General features: G+C 48.0%; 1 pseudogene; it reads left to right on the forward strand.

Moving 5' to 3' along the window:
* The first annotated feature begins 239 nt into the window (after window positions 1-239).
* LOC137895977 (uncharacterized) lies at window positions 240-1,064 on the forward strand (annotated as a pseudogene).
* The last annotated feature ends 15,186 nt before the right edge of the window (window positions 1,065-16,250 follow it).

Genomic DNA, 16,250 nt, shown 5'->3' on the forward strand with positions numbered 1-16,250 from the left:
CCCCGGTCAGCGTATTGTGTCACTTCCTGTTTGTTTGTTTCACGAATTGTTTGTGTTCTCTCTGCCACTGTACAATCATTCACTTTTTCTGCTCTTTTTCCACATAACTTTAATCACTGCCTGTCATATTCATTGATAGCGGATTAGCTCCACCAATTTTCACAACTTTTTCGGGCAGCTTTCCTTTGGTTTAATAAGTTAACTATCGAATAGCTTTTAGCACCGCTAGCTAGCTAGCGATGGCTTCTCCCTCTGCCTCTCCGCTGTCCTGCTCATTGTGTCAAATGTTTAGCTTCTCCTCTGCCTCCTTTACTGACAGCGAAACGTGTAAGAGGTGTAGTTTATTTGCTATGTTGGAGGCGAGGCTAAATTATTTCGAGACCCGGTTCCGCACCATAGAAGCGAATCCAGTAGCTTCGATAGCTAGCCAGCCCTCCCTTAGCGGTGCGGACCGAGCTGCTAACCGTCTCCCGGTGGGTGACTGTTCGGAGGAAGCATAGTCCAAAGCCCGCTACGGTTCACCACCGCCCCGTTCACGTTTCTAATAGATTTTTCCCGCTCAGCAACACACCTGCTGAGGACAGTACTCTGGTGATTGGTGACTCCATTCTCAGAAACGTGAAGCTAGCGACTCCAGCGGCCATAGTGAGGTGTATCCCGGGGGCCAGAGCGGTCGACATTGAATCAAATTTGAAGTTGCTGACGAAAGCTAAACGTAAATACCGTAAGATTTGAATTCACGTCGGCACTAATGACGTCCGGCTACGCCAGTCGGAGGTCACTAAAATTAATATTGAGTCGTGTGTAGCTTTGCTAGGACTATGTCGGACTCAGTAGTGTTCTCTGGCCCCCTCCCCAATCTGACGGGTGACGATATGTTTAGCGGCCGCATGTCGTCATTCAACCGCTGGCTGTCTAGGTGGTGTCCGGAAAACAACGTGGGCTTCGTAGATAACTGGCAGACATTCTGGGGAAAACCTGGTCTCATTAGGAGAGACGGTGTCCATCCTACGTTTGGTGGCGCAGCGCTCATTTTTGAATTTGTTAGACAACCAAAACCCTAACAATCCAGAGTCGGGACCAGGAGTCAGAGGTAGTCCAGAGTCAGGACCAGGAGTCAGAGATGTAGTCCTACATAGAAATGTAGGACTACAAATAGATTAGAAAGCCTTTATTGTCCTTGCATAGTGGCTACACAATGAGATTAGGAGCGCTAACCCTAATAACAACATAAAATTCAGTAATTACAGAAAATTAAAGTATTAGCAGACTAAAACAACACAAATTTAAAGTGATCAACAGTGCATGCAGAGAAATTGTCCAGTACTTTGCATATAGTAATAGCATACATTTGTTATTGCACATAGTGAGTAGTTGTACTGTTGAGGGAAAAAACTGTCCCTGAGTCTGTTGGTCCTGCTCTTGTGTAACCTGTAGCGCCGTCCTGAGGGCAACAGGCTGAACAAGGTGTGTCCCGGGGGGGAGGAGTCTGACGATGTTTGTCGCTCTGCTCAGGTAGCGAGAGCCGGAGATACAGTCCAGGGGGGGCAGAGAGCAGCCGGTGATCTTCTGGGCTGTGTTGATCACTCTCTGCAGGGTTTTCCTCTCCGCTGCGGCGTACCACACCGTGATGCAGTACTACACCGTGATGCAGTATCACACCGTGATGCAGTACCACACCGTGATGCAGTACCCAGGATGCTCTCCAGGGGGCTCTGTAGAAGGCCACCAGCAGCTTCTCCTCCAGGTGGTTCCTCCTGAGCACCCTCAGGAAGTGGAGTCGCTGCTGGGCCTTCTTCACCACCGCCGTGGTGTTAGCAGACCAGGACAGGTCGTCCTGATGTGGACCCCAGGAACCTGAATGAGGGGACCCCCTCCACGCCACGCAGCCCCCCATGATGGTCAGTGGACCCCCTCCACGCAGCCCCCCATGATGGTCAGTGGACCCCCTCCACGCAGCCCCCCATGATGGTCAGTGGACCCCCTCCACGCAGCCCCCCATGATGGTCAGTGGACCCCCTCCATGCAGACCCCCATGATGGTCAGTGGACCCTCTCCACGCAGCCCCCCATGATGGTCAGTGGACCCCCTCCATGCAGACCCCCATGGTGGTCAGTGGACCCCCTCCACGCAGCCCCCCATGATGGTCAGTGGACCCCCTCCACGCAGCCCCCCATGATGGTCAGTGGACCCTCTCCACGCAGCCCCCCATGATGGTCAGTGGACCCTCTCCACGCAGCCCCCCATGACGGTCAGTGGACCCTCTCCATGCAGCCCCCCATGATGGTCAGTGGACCCTCTCCACGCAGCCCTCCATGATGGTCAGTGGAGCCGGGTCTGGGCTGCGCTTCCGGAAGTCCATGATGAGTTCTTTAGTTTTTGTGGCGTTCAATGAAAGGTTATTCACCGAGCACCACGCCACCAGTTTACCAACCTCATCTCTGTACGCCGACTCATCTCCGCCCGAGATGAGCCCGACCACGGTGGTGTCATCAGCGAACTTAATGATGGCGTTGGAGGGATGGGTTGGCGTGCAGTCGTAGGTGTACAGCGAGTACAGGAGCGGACTCAGTACACAGTACAGGAGCGGACTCAGTACACAGTACTGGAGCGGACTCAGTACACATCCTTGAGGGGAGCCGGTGTTGAGTGTGACGGTGGGGGAGAGGTGGGAGCCGAGTCTGACCCTTTGGGTGCGGTCAGACAGGAAGTCCTTAATCCAGGTGCAGATGGAGGTGGAGAGTTTAACCGTTAAAATGTCCGGGATTATTGTGCTGAACGCTGAACTGTAATCCACAAAAAGCATCCTCACGTAGTGCCCCCGGTGGTCCAGGTGACTCGGTGCAGTGTGAAGCGCTGTGGCGATGGCATCATCAGTGGAGCGGTTTGCTCTGTAGGCGAATTGGTGGGGGTCCAGAGTGGGGGGGTGGGGGTGTATTTGATGTGGTTGACGATCAGCCTCTCCAAGCACTTCATGATCACAGGCGTGAGAGCAACAGGCCTGTGATCATTCAGACTGTCGATGGCCGACTTTTTGGGGACCGGGATCACGGTGGCAGATTTCAGGCAGGGGGGGGCGATGGACTGTGACAGGGAGCGGTTGAAGATGGTGGTGAAAACTTCGGTCAGCTGATCAGCACAGGCTTTGAGTACCTTCCCAGGTACTCCGTCCGGCCCTGCAGCCTTCCTGGGGTTTACAGTCCTCAGCACACGTCTCACTTCCTGTTCCTGAAGGGTCAGCGTGCTGCTGCAGGGGGGGGGCTGGTGGGGTGTGACCGTGCCCGGTCTGTCGGCCTCAAAGCGGGCAAAGAAATGATTTAATTCCTCTGCCAGCGAGGCGTCCCCGTTCAGTCGCCTGGTTGCTGTTCTTGTAGTGGGTTGTGGGTTGAATTCCCTGCCACATCCTTCTTGGATTGTTCCCGGCGAAGTGCTCCTCAATCCTCCGTTTGTAGGCCCCCTTGGCCTCCTTGATGCCTCTCCTCAGGTCTGCTCCGGCCTCGCTGTAGAGGGTCTTGTTGCCAGACCTGAAGGCGGTGTTCTGGAGTCTGAGGAGTGCCTGCACTTCACTGGCATTCCAGGGCTTCTGGTTGGATGGATAACTCTCTCCGGATCAACCCCCCCCCTTTTTTGTCCACCTATGTTGTACATATTATGTGTCTTTTTAATTTATTGTTATTTTGCATCTGTGGAGGAATTTATTTTTATTTTATTTGCATTGTTAAATGTTGATGATTTATGTACGAAGGACTTTCAGTGAAAACAAGACCGCAAGGGCTTTTTAGAAATGCTCCTCTTAGAAAGGATGTTTGTGTCATGGCCTAGGGCAGGGTAGGACCCAAATGCGAGGCAGACAGAGCCGGGGGGGGGGGGGTCCAAGGGGCAGGCGAGGGTCAGACACCGGGTGGTCAGGCAGGTCAGGCAGACGGAACACAAGGGGCAGGCGAAGAGGCAGGGCCCGGGAAACAGGCAGGGTCGGTGCACGGGAGGTCCGGTTCAAGTGCTGGAAAGCAGGACGCATCACAGGCAATCTGGCCGGGAGCAGAGGACTGAGCTGAGTTGAAATAGAGTCCGGACTGATGAGGTGCAGGTGGTGGCAGGAGCACAGGTGATGGGAATGAAGCTAATTGCAGGAGCTCTGTGAGGTGAAGACATGGCGTGACAGTTTGACTGTATTTGTACTGTAATACATGGTACTGTTTGACTGTACTTGTACCCTAACATTCTATCTATAAAATATATTCATCATCATCAATCTATTCGCAGTTAGTAAACGAACTTCTACTTTACTATTCCGTTGTCGTCAACACATGCGCAGAAACATTTCCGCCACTTTTCAACTACGATTCTTCCCCCCCTACATACGGTCGCCAGTTGATTTGTAAGGCTTCATTGGGTCCTCAGTACGGCTGGCAGTGAAACGGGGCTTGACAGGTATGGAAGGGCTGCCAGTACTTAGTAGCTAACAGGGCACAGAATAGTCGTCTACTTACGACCTATGAGACTTGCAACAGTTCGACTTTACGACCGCACTCGCCTTTTGTTACCCTCGCCGAAGGGGAGGCGAGGGTAACAAAAGGCGAGTGCGTTTGTTTGTCTGTTTGTCTGTTTGTCTGTCTGTCTGTCTGTTTGTTTGCTTGTTTGTTTGTTTGTCTGTCCGAGCGCATAACTCAAAAACTAGTAACCCAATTGACTTCAAAATTTTTACACCAGCAAGGTTCTGTCCGTGGCTTGGTCCTCCCCGAGAATGGCGTTGATCCGGATCTGGATCCAGATTCTAGAATTATTTTAACATCTGGAATCGTGCCTGTGCTGTAAACTGCCACTTTAAGAGGGAGGGACACGAATGGCATGATGGGAAAAAGAGTCCAGAAGGAGTCTTGTAGTACGTTCCGGAGCAGCAAGCTAGAGCAGGTTTGGCCCCTCTGATCCGGAAGCCCTGTTTACTGTCTCACAAGATCCAATAGTCTTTTGGAGGCGGGGTCTGCAGTCTCTGATTGTCTTTCTAGTTTTTTGTCTGTTTAAGACGGGTTTTATGACACACCGGAAAGTTAGCGAGCGACATTTTCTGCAGTCTCACCTACGATGTCTACCAAGAGGATATTATCTCTTTCTACTCCTCATTTACAGAATCATGATGCAGCATAATATACGTATGGTAATTTAACACGGGCCGACTGACGATCAAATTGGTTCACGACAGATCCCTCGGAACCAATTGTGGTCGTAAGTCTATGTAAGTCGTATATAATTACAAACAATACACCTGTAAATCGTCACATTCATTTATTGCTAAGATTCCGCGAGTCTGCTTATTTGTGTTTCCATTTATTCTGATTTTAATCTCTACTTTGATACTCTGTGTTCTCCTGACTTAATGGTGCTGCTGGAACCTTCATTTCCCTGAGGAAGCCTTACCCAGGGATTCATACAAATATATCTATCTCCTTATCTATTATGTCACACTTACCTATATAAATGGGAATTATTTTGTCTACACAGTGCCAGATGTTTTTTTACCATGATCTCATGAAGCTGCAGCTGTGTGTGTCGTCACACAGATAAATGACAGTCGTGTTAAACTGTTCATTTGTCGTAGCCTTTTCAGACCGCTGAGTCATGGCATTCTGCGGTTCATTTGGTGTTGTGACTCTCGTGCAAGCATACCTCCTCTGGTGTTTCAGTGGCTTGACCTTTCCAAACTACACTCCATGGGCATGTAGGGAATTTCCATATTAGATGGGATTCCACAACGTGTTTACATGCCGACAGAACAACAGGAACGCACCACGTTTAGTTTGTTATTGTAATGACTGATTTCAATTGAACGCATCCCAACAGTGACGTCACACAACACAGATGAACATGGGCCTAGATTGGCTGGGGCAAAGTCCCGCCTTCAGGGGACAGAATGACGTGAGGACGAAGCAGGAAGCGTCTTCATTCCAACGAAGCGCGGGCACGAGAGACATGCTAGAATCTCAGCTGGTACCGGTAATCCGAACTAACTGTACCGATCTGTTAATTATATAAATGTCTTAATCTTAACCCACATTCTCCTCATTGAATACGCACCCACAACGGAGAACAAGAACCGGAAGAGGGGTTAGGAAACCCTACAGGCATGTCCGTAAATGTCGGCTCACTCCCCATTACAAGAAAAAAACTTACTGTGTCTTACCTTTTGTTATCTCTATAGCAGACGCAGGTCCATGCGACAGTGGCTATTTGGTTATTGCCCAGGGTTTGAGCTGGAGCATCACTATCAGTAGTGAATGAATTGGTTGTCAGCAGCCACTCTGAAATGGTTTGGTAGTGTCTCCACTTCAGCATGAAACTGTGAGGACACGCCGTTGACATTAATCCTGGGGCTGAGGCCAATAATATCAATGCTGCAGCTGATCTGGGAGGAGATTGTCTTCATCTTCAGGCTCTTAAATGAGTAAAACCTGTTATTATGCTTGGTAGTGTTTTGTACGTGTCCCTGAGCAATGTGTATGGTATTTTTGTACTTGAGTGTCAGGGTTGATGTGTTGAGGAAGGAAGCCTTGGGATAGAATTAAAATAACCTGATTTTATTTTTATATTTTTTTCCATGGACTCATGCACTGGCGACACGTCTGGGGTGTCTGGGGTTCGCTTGAAAAACTGAACCGTCCCGTATTTGGAAGCAGACAGACGTGTTCCGTGTTCCGATCGGGGATGCACTTTGTCCAGTATTACTCTGAGGATCAATAATAAACTGCTATATTTCTATGTGTCAGTGAAGAACAAGGCGATTTATGAGAAATTACGGTATTACCATGTAATTCTCTCCTTCTCTGTGAACAATGAGCTCACCGAACAGCCACACGTTGCTGTGACGTCACAGAATGCGGCTTCACAGTACTTTAGTGTTGTGTGGAAGGAAGACACGAGATTGCAACATCGATGACACTGGCACGGATAAGGAGGGACGGCTCTCATCTACTACTACTGGATTTTCTACTTGTCCCCTGAGGGGACGCCACAGCAAATCAACCTTCTCCACTTCACCCTGTCCTTTGCATCGTCCTCCCCAACACCAGCCTCTCTCATGTCCTCCCTCACTACGTCCATGTGTCTTCTCCTGGGTCGTCCTCTAGCCCTGTTCCCTGGCAGTTCCATCCTCAGTCTCCTTCTACCGATATAGTCCCTGTCTCTCCTCTGGACATGTCCAAACCATCAAAGTCTGGTCTCTCTGACCTTGTCTCCAAAACGTCTGACCTTCACTGTCCCTCATATTGCCTCGTTTTAGGTACTCATGCGGTCGATGGTGCACCGAACAGGTGTGAAACATCCTGAGTCCAGGCAGGGCAAAGCAAACATTGTCAACAGAAAATAAGACAGAAGACAATATGGGGTAATTCTCATGACACATGACAAGTTGATTGTCTTGCAGAAACTGTGATGGATCACAAATAAAACTAGAAAACGACAATCAGAGACTGCAGACTCCGCCTCCAATAGACTATTGGATCTTGTGAGACAGTAAACAGGGCTTCCGGATCAGAGGGGCCAAACCTGCTCTAGCTTGCTGCTCCGGAACGTACTACAAGACTCCTTCTGGACTCTTTTTCCCATCATGCAATTCGTGTCCCTCCCTCTTAAAGTGGCAGTTTACAGCACAGGCACGATTCCAGATGTAAAAATTATTTTAGAATCTGGATCCAGATCCGGATCAACGCCATTCTCGGGGAGGACCGAGCCACGGACAGAACCTTGCTTGTGTAAAATTTTCAAGTCGATTGGGTTACTAGTTTATGACTTATGCGCTCGGACAGACAAACAAACAGACAGACAGACAGACAGACAAACAAACAAACGCACGCAATTGCAATACCCTCGCCTCCTCTTCGGCAAGGGTAATGAATTGATTGACAAACATGTTCAGGGTATTTCAATGTACACCTAGAAAATGGCAGGGTTCTAGTGGGGCAATACGGGATAATCATCTCTGTAAGGTAAGGAGGGGCCTGGCCAGTGAGGGCTTTAAAAGTGAGTAGAAGGATTTTATATTCAATCCGTTCCCTAACAGGAAGCCAATGCAGAGACGCCAGAACAGGGGAAATGTGTTCTCTCAGTCTGGTTCCTGTTAGAACCCGAGCTGCTGCGTTCTGGATTAGCTGATTTCTCTTGAAATTCAAATCTCAAAGGGATGCTGATTTTTTTTTGCGGAACCGTGGAGCTGGGGGTTTACTGTACATATTTTAATATACACTACCGTTCAAAGGTTTAGGTTTACCCAGACAAAAGAAGGTCAGTTTCATCGCTTCTCTAAGCAGCTAAACTGTGTTCAGCTCTGCTAACATGATTGCAGGGTTTCTCCTCATCCATCAGACTTCTGACGCAATGAGCTAACACGTTGTACCATTAGAAGATCTGGAGTTACGCGGCAGCGGTGGCAAATAGTGAGCCCTCTCTATGGAAGCGCGTGCAGCATGACATCACTTCCTATGACACTGTTGGTTGAATGCCCTCAACCGGGGCAAAACAGGGAAGCAGCTTGGAGCTAAATGCGCGAGTATGTCAGCGGTGTGGAAGTATTTTGAAGTGGATGACGAAAACCTTGCGATTGAGGTTATTTTAAATAATTGTATTTAATATTTCCTGTTGCACAAGTCTAAAGTGAAAAAAGTATTTTATTTATTACTTGAATGTTCAAGCTGCGCCACAAAAGAGCTCTGTTTAAGAGTTAAATGTTGAAATAAGATGAATAGAATAATAAAAAAATTAAAGCCGCAAGCGGCATCGTAGGCCCTCGCCGGCCAACAGGCCAATGAGCTGACCCGCCGACGCACGCCGCTTTTGTCCTGAGTGCTTCACAAGTGTTTAGATTTGAGCTGCATGAGTAGCTCACAGTTTAGTCAAATCGTTATTTGGATTATATGGCCATCTGCCATCAGGAGTTTTTAAGTTTCAATCCAATATGGATTGTGTGTCTGGGGGCGTGGCCATAATAATTTAATTTTTTTCCCTGACATGACGCATGTCTGTACCGAATTTCGTGGCTGTCCGAAAAAGTTGGCGTCAGACCCCTCCCCATAGGAGGGGTTGCCATCGCCATGGCAACAGCGTAAAAACTGCAGCCTGGGTGTCATTTCCTTTTCAACCGGCATGTGTGTGAGAATGTATGTGGCAAATTTGGGACGTTTCCATGCTAATATGTCATTTTCATAAGATTGGTGATTGTTTTGTGTCGCACTCATTTGATTAACATGGGGCATGCCGGCCATTGCCACGGCAACACCGTAAACACAACAACATGGTTACGATTGTGTTTTTTGATCGGGACCACATGAGGGAATTTTCTGTAAAATTTCAATCATTTCTGGCAAAGTATTTTTTTAATTCCCATTCAATTTTTGTTATCATTCTCTAGGGGGCGCTGTAAGGCCGATTGTCAAAGTTTCCCTTTTAAAGTGTCCAGGTAGGAAGGGTCAATAAGTGTTTAAAATTTGGTTTTGATTGGAGTGTGTGTGTGTGCAAACGCTGACTCAGCAGTTTTTAAGATTTAATCCTGTGTGTCTGGGGGCGTGGCCATAATACTTTTTTTTTTTTGCCCTAACTTGACGCATGTCTGTACCGAATTTCGAGGCTGTCCGACAAAGTTGGCGTCGGACCCCCCATAGGCACAATGCATTGTGACTTTTGTAGGTGGCGCTGGCGCGCCACTTTTTCATGCCCAATTTTAAAACACATAAAATAATTAATTTTTCGCCGGTTCTGAGCTTGGTTCACAATTTGATGAGTTTTCGAGCATGTTCAGGGGGTCAAATTGCCGTTTAAACAGCAGAACAAAGAAAAATAAAGAATAAAGAATTTTTGCAAAAACAATAGAACTTTTTTTCTGAGTATGCGATTATTACAAAAAATACATTTTCGGAATGGTCTCTACACGGGCTACGCATCTGTGGGGGCACAGAAACACGAGTTGACGAGCGCAGCGAGTCAACTCGTGTTTGTGGATGTCTGTGTGTGTGCGTGTGTGTTGTTTAGTGTCGGGGCGTGTGTGTGTGCTGTTGAGTGTCGGGGTGTGTGTGTGTGCTGTTGAGTGTCGGTGTGTGTGTGCATGAGTGTGTTGGTCGTCCTCAACAGCATGGCAAAGTTGGATGCCGAGGGTTGACGAGCAATAGCCCCTTACGCCTAGGATAGGTGATCGGGCCTAATAAGGCAACATCCTGGATCTTTTTCTTCACTTTTCTTCATTGTTTTAATGTATTATATAAGTATTGGATCGGGACTCGGGACTCGGTATCCGTATCGGTTCAAAATCAAATTACACGGACTCGGACTCAGGGTCAAAAAAACCTGATCAGGACATCCCTATTCCATACTCCCTTTTATGGTCCAGACCAACCACAAGAACATTTCCGTCTGAACTCACACCAGGCTCAGTGGGCACTATTCCTGGCCCATTTCCCGATTCCCCTGTCCAACTGGTCACACTCCAGAACCATTAAACTGGATGCTAATTTGCCCCTGATGCAAAACACAACCCAAAGAGACCATACTACCATTTGCCTGTGTTATTGGAGCTGCCCGATGAGAGGTCGAGCAGTTAGTCCAAGAGGCCCTTGTTGACGAACCTGTACCGCTGTCCTCGGAAGAGGAAGTTGATTCCTCCAGCTGCCTTGACACCTGTTCCGTAGTGGGGGCCGTCATCTAGGATTGCCTGTCATCCCGGCAACCACTGCAACCTCACCGTCCTACGGCAGAATTTCTGGTGGCTCACCATGTTTACCGCCACCTGGGAGTTTGACTCCGCTTGTTCCATCTGTGCCTGGGGAAAGTCCTCCAATCTAGCATCGACCGGACTCCTACATCCCCTGCCACACTGACCCTGGTGACCCTGGTCTCACATTGCACTTTGTTACTGGACTTCCACCATTCCAGGGAAACACTGTGATCCTCACTGTGGTAGACCGGTTCTCCAAGGCGGTTCATTTTGTGCTGTTGCACAAATTTGCCTCCACCCTGGAGTTGGCTAAACTCCTAACCCAGCATGTTTTCTGACTACAGGGCATCCCCCAGGATGTCCTCTCCGACCGGGGCCACCAGTTCAACTACCAGGTGTGGACAGCAGTCAGCCTCTCTTCCAGATGTCATCCACAGACTAATGCCCAAGCAGTGTGGGCAAATCGAGATGTGGAGGCAGCACTGCGGTGTGTAGCACACCAGCATCTGGCCTCCCGGGCTACCCATCGAACATGAATGGAATATGCACACAACTCCTTGGCCAGCTCTGTCACAGGTATGTCCCCTTTGAGGGCTTATTTGAGGTTCCAGCCCCCACTTTTCCCTGTGCAGGGGGAGGTTCTCTTCCCTTCAGTACAGCAACACCTGCGTCAAGCCTGCCGACGCAGGCGTGAGGCTTGGGCAGCCCTCACATGCACCGCCGTCCGGAACTAATGTCTGGCAGATCGTCACCACACCCCAGCTCCCCACTACCAGCCGAGACATAAGGTGTAGGTCTCCTCCCTTGAATTTTATTTAATTGAATTCCCGTCACCTCCCCCTGCAGGCCGTGAGTAAAAAACTGCCACACGGGTCTATTGTCCCATACGAGATTAAAAGAATAATTTACCCTACTGCAAAGAGAGGCTAAAGAGAGCCCGAGTAGAATATTTGTTCTTCTGCACTCCAAGCGGCTCTTTCCTCGACCTGCACGCCTTAACATTATTAACAGGAAAACGTTTACTGTACGTACTATATATTTATATTTCTCAAACAAATGTTTAGTTCTGAAAAGGTTTTGATCTTTGGTTTCATTCTATAATACTGAAACAATCTATTTAGATTAATGCCTGACTGTTAAACGTGTATAAAGTGTGTGGTGAGGGGTTTTACAGCCTTAAAACATTTATGTGCATGTATAATAATTGTAAAAAAATAAAAATTACTACATTGCAGATTTCACTTATTGCGGGTTATTTTTAGAACGTAACCCCTGTGGAAAATGAGGGACTACTGTACTCGATCTTTCACTTCACTTCCCTCGGAGGGCAATTTGTTTTACATATACACACATTTTCCACAACATATGACGGACACGTAAGACACAAATAAGGGACATATAAGGCACAAATTAGAGCAGCATTGTTGTAAAGGTGTTAAATATGATAAAAAAAACAGACTGGTTCCATACAGGTACACTGACTAGCAGGGTCACCTCCTTTCTGTGGCATTCAGGGCCCTGATGGAGAGTGGGACGAAGGAGAACTTATATCTATTTCTAGTAACCGGGGGAAGTGCTAGTCGAACCCCCGATGGGAGCAGCTTATATTCCGGATTTAGGGGATGATTTGAGTTCCTGCGGATCGACTTGGCTTTCTTCAGCAGGTGAAGCTGAAGAACTTCATCCAGACTGCTGAAGTTCACCCCGGCTACCTTTGATGCTACACGGACGATGTTTCTAAGGCAGTTCTTGTCCCTGATGGCGAGGTTACCATACCAACAGATAGCAGGGAAAGAGAGTACGGATTCGATGAAGGCACAATAAAACATCTTCATCAGGCTCCTGTCCACCTGAGTTTGCTGTTGTGTAATTCTCTTTGGACGTAAACGGTGAACTTTTCACTGCGTCTCGGTCTCTGCTTTCTGGGGTCCATGTTCTGCCCTGGCCGCGTGACAGGACCCAGTGATAAAAGGAGAACCTTAAAAACAAGGGATAAGGAATAGCTCCGGAGTCAACAAATAGCTCAAGATAAGATAACTCCAAATAACAGCGAGGTTTGGAGGGGGCTGAAAAACATCAAGGGAACATGAGCCTTTGAGCTGAGGAGAGCAGGGGCACCAAATGTGGCAAGTCCTTTTATTAGACAAGTATAATGAAACTAGCAACCCTACAATGGAAAGAGAAAGTGAAAAGAGAACCCATTCCTGCATATGCTTCTATTCATCTCTATGAAAATGTGCATTTAATCTCAACAACGACAACGACAACAACGACAACAACTACAACGACGACGACAACGACAACAACGACAACGACAACGACAACTGCAACAACGACAACATGACAACAACAACGACAACAATGACAACGACAACTACAACGACAACAACAACGACAACAGCAACAACAACTACCACGACGACGACAACTGCAACAACGACAACGACAACGACAACTACAACGACAACAACTACAACAACAACAACAACGACAACAACTACAACAACGCCAACAACAACAACGATGACAACAAGTACGACAACAACAACGACAACTACAACAACAACGACAATGACAACAACTACAACAACAACTACAACAACAACGACAACAACGACAACGACAACTACAACAACAATGACAATGACGACAATGACGACGACGACAACTACAACAACGACGACAACGACAACTAAAACAACAACAACGACAACAACGACAACTACAACAATGACAACAACTACAACAACGACAACAACTACCACGACGACGACAACGACAATGACGACAACAATGACAACAACGACAACAACTACAACAACAACGACAACAACGACAACTACAATGACAATGACAACGACAACGACGACGACGACGATGACAACTACAATGACAACTACAACAACAACGACAATGACAACAACTACAACAACAACTACAATGACAACAACGACAACTACAACGACAACTAAAACAACAATAATGACAACGACAACTACAACAACGACAACAACGACAACAATGACAACGACAACTACAACAATGACAACTACAACAACGACAACAATGACAACAACAACAACAACGACATCAAAGACAACTACAACAACAACAACAACTACGACAACAACGACAACTACAACAACAACTACACCAACAACAATAACAACTACAACAACGACAACAATGACAACGACAACGACAACAATGACATCAACGACACCTACAACAACAACAACTACAACAATGACAACTACAACAACAACAACGACAACTACAACTAGAAAACTACAATCAGAGATTTCAGACCCCGCCTCCAAAAGACTATTCAATCTTGTGAGACAGTAAAGAGGGCTTCCGGATCAGAGGGGCCAAACCTGCTCTAGCTTGCTGCTCCGGAACGTACTACAAGACTCCTTCTGGACTCTTTTTCCCGTCATGCCATTCGTGTCCCTCCCTCTTAAAGTGGCAGTTTACAGCACAGGCACAATTCCAGATGTAAAAATAATTCTAGAATCTGGATCCAGATCCGGATCAACGCCATTCTCGGGGAGGACTGAGCCACGGACAGAACCTTGCTTGTGTAAAAATTTCAAGTCGATTGGGTTACTAGTTTTTGGGTTATGCGCTCGGACAGACAAACAAACAGACAGACAGACAGACAGACAAACAAACGCACCCAATTGCAATACCCTCGCCTCCTCTTCGGCGAGGGTAACGACAACGACAACGACGACGACATGTTTCTCAGTTTTAGATATTTGCCCCCAGAAGGGTCTTGGATTGATCAGGCTGCTTGACTCCAATAGAATTCCTTGTATGTGTACAAGAACGCAGTCCTTGAACTACCAGGGAGGACACACGCACAGGGAGGACACACGCACAGGGAGGACACACACACAGGGAGGACACACACACAGGGAGGACACACGCACAGGGAGGACACACACACAGGGAGGACACACGCACAGGGAGGACACACACACAGGGGGACACACACACAGGGAGGACACACGCACAGGGAGGACACACACACAGGGAGGACACACGCACAGGGAGGACACACACACAGGGAGGACACACAGACAGGGAGGACACACACACAGGGAGGACACACACACAGGGAGGACACACGCACAGGGAGGACACACGCACAGGGAGGACACACACACAGGGAGGACACACACACACAGGAAGGACACACACACAGGGGGAGGACACACACGCAGGGGGACACACACACAGGGAGGACACACATTGTTTCACTGCTGAAGTTTATTTCTCTCTCACAAATGTTGCATCACTTGTTCCCAGTCTAATCTGTGATCTGAGCATATCGATATGCAAATGAGGATGTTCAAGGGTCACGCCCACATTGATTTTAAAAAGGAATGGAACATTCTGAGTAACTGTGTCACCTACAGACTGTGACGCTCAAATGGACAAAAGAAGAGTTTGTGTGCGTTGACCTTTGGGCTCGTCACTACCCCGTCATGCAAAGGGCTCCATTACAGCTCTAAGAAGCTACAAAGGCATCGTTGCTCATCCCCATTTTGGGTCATACTTCATTTGGTCCTGGTGCAGTGAAACCGTGTTGGATAATAGCGCTGCAACGTTTCTGCATTAATGCAGCATGCATGCGGAGTCGGGGTTCGGGTTGCTTCCTTCTGACGACATGCTAGTCCTTTGATGCAGACGACATCACATGTAGATCAAAGTGTAGCTTTCCAGAGCATCGACACAATGATCGTAATTACCTCCACCGGGGCGGGGCTTATGTGAGTTTAACTCTAAAGGTTCTGGATGGATCTTAGGGTGCGTTCACACTGCGCCAAGAGGCCTCGGTTCCTTTGGGAGCAAATTCCTGCATTTATAATTCGCTGAAAGGTCTGCGTTCCCACTGTGGTTTATTCACGAAACGAACTTTTGGAGCAGCATCACGTGGCTGAAAAGGCGCTCGTCGATTGGACAAAGTAGAAGGGGAAGTCCCGCCCTCTCCCGTGTTTTTTTTTGAGTGCGCCGTTACGGCTGCTGCTCCTTTAGGGAGGGACTGTCATTGAGTTCTGGCCTAAATCATAAATGTTACACAACGCTAGTCGTTTTTAACAAACACAAAGTCTCTGGGATCCGTAAAGTCTCCGGATCAGAACAACGGAATGAGAAACCATCGCTGCTGAACAGCTGATTCTCCGCTCCGCGCTGGACTGTTAAAGCGCCGTGGAGCTGCTGAATAAAAGATTAAAGTACGATAACACATATTTAGTTAATGAAATCTACACACAGCGGTACATATTTCACCACTTGTAGTTTTTCTGGTAACTGAGCTTCCCCTGCAGAGCAGCTTGGAGTACTCGCTGTACTTCCTCCACCGGAGACGCACCGCGTAGCGTCACCACGTACAGCTGATCCTGCCTTTGCTCCGCCCAAAGGAACCGAGACCCTCCTTTTCAGGAAGACTTTTTTGATCCTCTCCAGAGTCCGGATGCGCGTTCCCACTGGCCCAAAAGGAGCGGAATATCCGAGGAAAGGAACTCTGGTCAGTTTAAAAGGGAGCAAA

This window comes from Brachionichthys hirsutus, chromosome 7 (assembly GCF_040956055.1).
Source record: "Brachionichthys hirsutus isolate HB-005 chromosome 7, CSIRO-AGI_Bhir_v1, whole genome shotgun sequence".
NCBI lineage: Eukaryota > Metazoa > Chordata > Actinopteri > Lophiiformes > Brachionichthyidae > Brachionichthys > Brachionichthys hirsutus.